The sequence below is a fragment of the Dipodomys merriami genome, unplaced genomic scaffold (genome assembly GCF_024711535.1).
Source record: "Dipodomys merriami isolate MVZ:Mamm:240054 unplaced genomic scaffold, mDipMer1.0.p SCAF_2993, whole genome shotgun sequence".
Taxonomy (NCBI): domain Eukaryota; kingdom Metazoa; phylum Chordata; class Mammalia; order Rodentia; family Heteromyidae; genus Dipodomys; species Dipodomys merriami.
The window spans coordinates 1-7,500 of NW_027204485.1; the positions used below are offsets into that span (position 1 = coordinate 1).

The 7,500-nt window shown below is 60.5% G+C and overlaps 3 non-coding genes across 3 annotated transcripts; all 3 read right to left on the reverse strand.

Annotated features, from left to right (window-relative positions):
- Nucleotides 1-668: 668 nt before the first annotated feature.
- Nucleotides 669-786, reverse strand: LOC138839245 (5S ribosomal RNA). The gene has a single exon (XR_011375931.1). It is a non-coding gene; the product is annotated as a 5S ribosomal RNA (ribosomal RNA).
- Nucleotides 787-3,553: 2,767 nt separating this feature from the next.
- Nucleotides 3,554-3,672, reverse strand: LOC138839240 (5S ribosomal RNA). The gene has a single exon (XR_011375926.1). It is a non-coding gene; the product is annotated as a 5S ribosomal RNA (ribosomal RNA).
- Nucleotides 3,673-6,429: 2,757 nt separating this feature from the next.
- Nucleotides 6,430-6,548, reverse strand: LOC138839244 (5S ribosomal RNA). The gene has a single exon (XR_011375930.1). It is a non-coding gene; the product is annotated as a 5S ribosomal RNA (ribosomal RNA).
- Nucleotides 6,549-7,500: the final 952 nt, after the last annotated feature.

Genomic DNA, 7,500 nt, shown 5'->3' on the forward strand with positions numbered 1-7,500 from the left:
GGCTTTCTTGGAACACTTGAGCCAAGCCTCATTTCAGTGATTGCAATTCTTCTATTCAAGGAGTAGGCATCACACATAGAGAAGGTTGGGCAAAGCCACAAAGAAGTCCCTCAGGTACCCACCGGAAGTCATGCCAGGCAGTAGAGGGGCGGGTGGAGTGTCTGAGTGATGGGCGGGTACGGGTAGGGGTCCGGTCGGGGAGCTGCTGGCCACAGGCTAGATGTGATTGCAGCCAGAAGCGAGAAACCAGTGAGCTAGGCAAGAGCGGTGGGGGGGGGGGGGGAGGGGGGTGGGTGTGAGTGCGCCACCATGCGGAAGTGCAGGGTGTGGCACGGGCCTGCGGTGTGGTCAGAGTGTGTGGGTGTGGGCAGGGCTCCCTAGGCAGGGCTGTGAGCACGGTGAGCTAGGGGTTGAGTGTGTGTGGAGCAGGTGATTGTGACTGTGAGGGAGTCAGCGTGGCAGGAAGGTGTGTGAGCATGTGTGGAGAAAGTGTGGAGAAGGCAGGCTGAGCGGTGCGGGCTGGGGTTGTGAAGAAGCCGACTAAGGTGGGCTGGCTTGGAGGAAAGAAGAGGGCAGGGGTGTGGAGGGGGGCGGAGGAGGCAGTAGGCCTGGGGTGGGCGTGGAGAGGTGGAAGGGCGGGGCGGGCCCCCGGGCCGGGTGGAGGCAAAAGCCTACAGCACCCGGTATTCCCAGGCGGTCTCCCATCCAAGTACTAACCAGGCCCGACCCTGCTTAGCTTCCGAGATCAGACGAGATCGGCGCGTTCAGGGTGGTATGGCCGTAGACGCCTGCTGCCGCTGCGCGCAGCCCCAAATGCTGCTCGCCGCCTCTGCAGCCTCCGCTCTCCACACTCTCGCCAGCCTCTGCCTCTGCCTCTGCCTGCGGCTCTCGCCTCACACACACCTGCTGCGCCTGCCTGCCTGCCTGCTCGCGCACAACTGCATCGGAGCACACTCGCACCAACGCACGGACCGCAGCCTCTGCCAGCAAGCCGAGCCTGCTGCTCTCGCCGCCAACCGCTCTCTCCCCCCTGACACCCAACCTTCCCCACACACGCACTAATGCCCACAAGGAGACCGGGCCGATTTCCCAGCGACTCACGGCCCTGCCATCCTACCCGCACCCTGCCTGCGTCAGCCACGCACATTCAAGCGCTTAAGGCAAGTGCACTTGCAAGGCTCCCCACCTGTCTTCTCCGGCCGCCAGGCTACTAAGGGACCGCTTCCATCTCTCCGTGCATGCCTGTGCATTTGCCTGCTTCCCGATGCTTTGCATCTCACTGCGCTTGCCTCCCTCCCTCACCTCGCTTTGCCCTCACCGGCCGTGCACTGAGCAGAGGCCTGGGCTTTGCAGAGCATCGTGCAAGTCACCTCTCTAGTGCCGGTGCACAACCACCTAACCCAGAAACCTGGTCCACAACTGTCCTCAGGACAGGCCCATTCCTCACCCCACCAGGAACCCTCACCCAAACCCTCAACCCCATGGAGTAGGTCTACACCTAAGCTCAAACCTATCCCAAGTCTCACCCTAACCCCATCTTCCATACTGAAGTCGCACCTGACCCCTGTCCCTCTACCTCTTCCCTAACCCTCACCTAACCCAAGCCTGAGGCCAATGCTGACCCCAATTCACAGCCAAAAGGTAAAGCCCAACCGAACCCCCGCCCTAACACCTAATTGGACCCTTCAGCCCGACCTCTGATCAAGACCTGCACAGCAGGTCTCTAGATCCCACCAGGGCCCCAACCCTGCAAGGAAAACGAGGGAGGACAGGACTCCTTGGACGGTACATGGAATGGAGGTCCCCAGTGTGGGAAAGCACGAGCGTGAGGCTGGTGCCTTGTCCTTTTTCTGTCCATCCAATCCAGCCTTGCCAGCCTCCTGAAACCACTGTGACTCTGTGTTTGCGCCAAGGGAGGGGTGATTCTCTCCCTAAACCAATTGCTTGCTAGTGATCTCTCTCTCTCTCTCTCTCTCTCTCTCTCTCTCTCTCTCTCTCTCTCTCTCTCTCTCTCTCTCTCTCGCATCCCACTCTCTCTCCCATCCCCCTTCTGTGTGTGTGTGTTTCCCCACTCTCTCTCTCTCTCTCTCTTTCTCTCTCTCTCTCTCTCTCTCTCTCTCTTTCTCTCTCTCTCTCTCTCTCTCTGTGTGCCTGCACCCAACTTAATTCCAGGCTTCACTAGATCCCACAGGGTGGGGCTGGCTTGCATACATTGGAGGTGGCCGCACAAGGCCCCCTGGGCCTCTGTCCTTCTGAGCACAGCCCACCTCCCAGGCCAACCCTCCCACCCCTGACCCGACTTCGTTGCAGGGACTGAGCATTCCAGCCCTGGTGGCCAACTGCTTCTTCTGACTGCCAGGCTTCTTCTTCACCTCGTGTCTTCTCAAGGCGGCAACTCCAACAGCTTCCAAGCCATCTCCCTTGTGCTTCCTAGGGTGTGTGTTGGGAAGACGGTGTGTATCTGCAGGCTCGTTGGGCTCCTTCCCCCAAGGATCCCAAACCAGTGGGGGTTCCTCTTCGCAACAGCAGCCCGCACCTCTCACCCTGCAAAATGGGATCCCACTTTGCAGTATGTGCTTCCCAGGGGAGACACTGTGTCCCAGCCCTCCTTCCTCCCCACTGCAGGTGTGTAGGCACCCACCGAGGCTCTGGAATCTCTCCGTCTAGTCTGCTGCTGGATGTGCTGACAGCAGAGACTCCCCTGGGGGCTGGTGCTCGGGCTTAGCAAGATGGCAGGCATAGCAGGAGCCTCAGCTTTCTAGTCAAGCGAATGGCTGGAGTGTGCTCTATGTTCTCTGTGTCCCTCCTTCTCTTGGCTAGTATGTCCTGGCATTGAAGCTCAGGTTCTTCAGGCAGGCAGGCAGGCAGGCAGGCAGGAAAGGCTTTCTTGGAACACTTGAGCCAAGCCTCATTTCAGTGATTGCAATTCTTCTATTCAAGGAGTAGGCATCACACATAGAGAAGGTTGGGCAAAGCCACAAAGAAGTCCCTCAGGTACCCACCGGAAGTCATGCCAGGCAGTAGAGGGGCGGGTGGAGTGTCTGAGTGATGGGCGGGTACGGGTACGGGTCCGGTCGGGGAGCTGCTGGCCACAGGCTAGATGTGATTGCAGCCAGAAGCGAGAAACCAGTGAGCTAGGCAAGAGCGGTGGGGGGGGGGGGGGGGGGAGGGGGGGGGGTGTGAGTGCGCCACCGTGCGGAAGTGCAGGGTGTGGCACGGGCCTGCGGTGTGGTCAGAGTGTGTGGGGTGGGCAGGGGCTCCCTAGGCAGGGCTGTGAGCACGGTGGAGCTAGGGGTTGAGTGTGTGTGGAGCAGGTGATTGTGACTGTGAGGGAGTCAGCGTGGCAGGAAGGTGTGTGAGCATGTGTGGAGAAAGTGTGGAGAAGGCAGGCTGAGCGGTGCGGGCTGGGGTTGTGAAGAAGCCGACTAAGGTGGGCTGGCTTGGAGGAAAGAAGAGGGCAGGGGTGTGGAGGGGGGCGGAGGAGGCAGTAGGCCTGGGGTGGGCGTGGAGAGGTGGAAGGGCGGGGCGGGCCCCCGGGCCGGGTGGAGGCAAAAGCCTACAGCACCCGGTATTCCCAGGCGGTCTCCCATCCAAGTACTAACCAGGCCCGACCCTGCTTAGCTTCCGAGATCAGACGAGATCGGGCGCGTTCAGGGTGGTATGGCCGTAGACGCCTGCTGCCGCTGCGCGCAGCCCCAAATGCTGCTCGCCGCCTCTGCAGCCTCCGCTCTCCACACTCTCGCCAGCCTCTGCCTCTGCCTCTGCCTGCGGCTCTCGCCTCACACACACCTGCTGCGCCTGCCTGCCTGCCTGCTCGCGCACAACTGCATCGGAGCACGCTCGCACCAACGCACGGACCGCAGCCTCTGCCAGCAAGCCGAGCCTGCTGCTCTCGCCGCCAACCGCTCTCTCCCCCCTGACACCCAACCTTCCCCACACACGCACTAATGCCCACAAGGAGACCGGGCCGATTTCCCAGCGACTCACGGCCCTGCCATCCTACCCCGCACCCTGCCTGCGTCAGCCACGCACATTCAAGCGCTTAAGGCAAGTGCACTTGCAAGGCTCCCCACCTGTCTTCTCCGGCCGCCAGGCTACTAAGGGACCGCTTCCATCTCTCCGTGCATGCCTGTGCATTTGCCTGCTTCCCGATGCTTTGCATCTCACTGCGCTTGCCTCCCTCCCTCACCTCGCTTTGCCCTCACCGGCCGTGCACTGAGCAGAGGCCTGGGCTTTGCAGAGCATCGTGCAAGTCACCTCTCTAGTGCCGGTGCACAACCACCTAACCCAGAAACCTGGTCCACAACTGTCCTCAGGACAGGCCCATTCCTCACCCCACCAGGAACCCTCACCCAAACCCTCAACCCCATGGAGTAGGTCTACACCTAAGCTCAAACCTATCCCAAGTCTCACCCTAACCCCATCTTCCATACTGAAGTCGCACCTGACCCCTGTCCCCTACCTCTTCCCTAACCCTCACCTAACCCAAGCCTGAGGCCAATGCTGACCCCAATTCACAGCCAAAAGGTAAAGCCCAACCGAACCCCCGCCCTAACACCTAATTGGACCCTTCAGCCCGACCTCTGATCAAGACCTGCACAGCAGGTCTCTAGATCCCACCAGGGCCCCAACCCTGCAAGGAAAACGAGGGAGGACAGGACTCCCTTGGACGGTACATGGAATGGGAGGTCCCCAGTGTGGGAAAGCACGAGCGTGAGGCTGGTGCCTTGTCCTTTTTCTGTCCATCCAATCCAGCCTTGCCAGCCTCCTGAAACCACTGTGACTCTGTGTTTGCGCCAAGGGAGGGGTGATTCTCTCCCTAAACCAATTGCTTGCTAGTGATCTCTCTCTCTCTCTCTCTCTCTCTCTCTCTCTCTCTCTCTCTCTCTCTCTCTCGCATCCCACTCTCTCTCCCATCCCCCTTCTGTGTGTGTGTGTGTTTCCCCACTCTCTCTCTCTCTCTCTCTTTCTCTCTCTCTCTCTCTCTCTCTTTCTCTCTCTCTCTCTCTCTCTCTGTGTGCCTGCACCCAACTTAATTCCAGGCTTCACTAGATCCCACAGGGTGGGGCTGGCTTGCATACATTGGAGGTGGCCGCACAAGGCCCCCTGGGCCTCTGTCCTTCTGAGCACAGCCCACCTCCCAGGCCAACCCTCCCACCCCTGACCCGACTTCGTTGCAGGGACTGAGCATTCCAGCCCTGGTGGCCAACTGCTTCTTCTGACTGCCAGGCTTCTTCTTCACCTCGTGTCTTCTCAAGGCGGCAACTCCAACAGCTTCCAAGCCATCTCCCTTGTGCTTCCTAGGGTGTGTGTTGGGAAGACGGTGTGTATCTGCAGGCTCGTTGGGCTCCTTCCCCCAAGGATCCCAAACCAGTGGGGGTTCCTCTTCGCAACAGCAGCCCGCACCTCTCACCCTGCAAAATGGGATCCCACTTTGCAGTATGTGCTTCCCAGGGGAGACACTGTGTCCCAGCCCTCCTTCCTCCCCACTGCAGGTGTGTAGGCACCCACCGAGGCTCTGGAATCTCTCCGTCTAGTCTGCCTGCTGGATGTGCTGACAGCAGAGACTCCCCCTGGGGGCTGGTGCTCGGGCTTAGCAAGATGGCAGGCATAGCAGGAGCCTCAGCTTTCTAGTCAAGCGAATGGCTGGAGTGTGCTCTATGTTTCTCTGTGTCCCTCCTTCTCTTGGCTAGTATGTCCTGGCATTGAAGCTCAGGTTCTTCAGGCAGGCAGGCAGGCAGGCAGGCAGGCAGGCAGGAAAGGCTTTCTTGGAACACTTGAGCCAAGCCTCATTTCAGTGATTGCAATTCTTCTATTCAAGGAGTAGGCATCACACATAGAGAAGGTTGGGCAAAGCCACAAAGAAGTCCCTCAGGTACCCACCGGAAGTCATGCCAGGCAGTAGAGGGGCGGGTGGAGTGTCTGAGTGATGGGCGGGTACGGGTACGGGTCCGGTCGGGGAGCTGCTGGCCACAGGCTAGATGTGATTGCAGCCAGAAGCGAGAAACCAGTGAGCTAATCAATAGCGGTGGGGGGGGGGGGAGGGGGGGTGGGTGTGAGTGCGCCACCGTGCGGAAGTGCAGGGTGTGGCACGGGCCTGCGGTGTGGTCAGAGTGTGTGGGGTGGGCAGGGGCTCCCTAGGCAGGGCTGTGAGCACGGTGGAGCTAGGGGTTGAGTGTGTGTGGAGCAGGTGATTGTGACTGTGAGGGAGTCAGCGTGGCAGGAAGGTGTGTGAGCATGTGTGGAGAAAGTGTGGAGAAGGCAGGCTGAGCGGTGCGGGCTGGGTTTGTGAAGAAGCCGACTAAGGTGGGCTGGCTTGGAGGAAAGAAGAGGGCAGGGGTGTGGAGGGGGGCGGAGGAGGCAGTAGGCCTGGGGTGGGCGTGGAGAGGTGGAAGGGCGGGGCGGGCCCCCGGGCCGGGTGGAGGCAAAAGCCTACAGCACCCGGTATTCCCAGGCGGTCTCCCATCCAAGTACTAACCAGGCCCGACCCTGCTTAGCTTCCGAGATCAGACGAGATTGGGCGCGTTCAGGGTGGTATGGCCGTAGACGCCTGCTGCCGCTGCGCGCAGCCCCAAATGCTGCTCGCCGCCTCTGCAGCCTCCGCTCTCCACACTCTCGCCAGCCTCTGCCTCTGCCTCTGCCTGCGGCTCTCGCCTCACACACACCTGCTGCGCCTGCCTGCCTGCCTGCCTGCTCGCGCACAACTGCATCGGAGCACGCTCGCACCAACGCACGGACCGCAGCCTCTGCCAGCAAGCCGAGCCTGCTGCTCTCGCCGCCAACCGCTCTCTCCCCCCTGACACCCAACCTTCCCCACACACGCACTAATGCCCACAAGGAGACCGGGCCGATTTCCCAGCGACTCACGGCCCTGCCATCCTACCCCGCACCCTGCCTGCGTCAGCCACGCACATTCAAGCGCTTAAGGCAAGTGCACTTGCAAGGCTCCCCACCTGTCTTCTCCGGCCGCCAGGCTACTAAGGGACCGCTTCCATCTCTCCGTGCATGCCTGTGCATTTGCCTGCTTCCCGATGCTTTGCATCTCACTGCGCTTGCCTCCCTCCCTCACCTCGCTTTGCCCTCACCGGCCGTGCACTGAGCAGAGGCCTGGGCTTTGCAGAGCATCGTGCAAGTCACCTCTCTAGTGCCGGTGCACAACCACCTAACCCAGAAACCTGGTCCACAACTGTCCTCAGGACAGGCCCATCAACCCCATGGAGTAGGTCTACACCTAAGCTCAAACCTATCCCAAGTCTCACCCTAACCCCATCTTCCATACTGAAGTCGCACCTGACCCCTGTCCCCTACCTCTTCCCTAACCCTCACCTAACCCAAGCCTGAGGCCAATGCTGACCCCAATTCACAGCCAAAAGGTAAAGCCCAACCGAACCCCCGCCCTAACACCTAATTGGACCCTTCAGCCCGACCTCTGATCAAGACCTGCACAGCAGGTCTCTAGATCCCACCAGGGCCCCAACCCTGCAAGGAAAACGAGGGAGG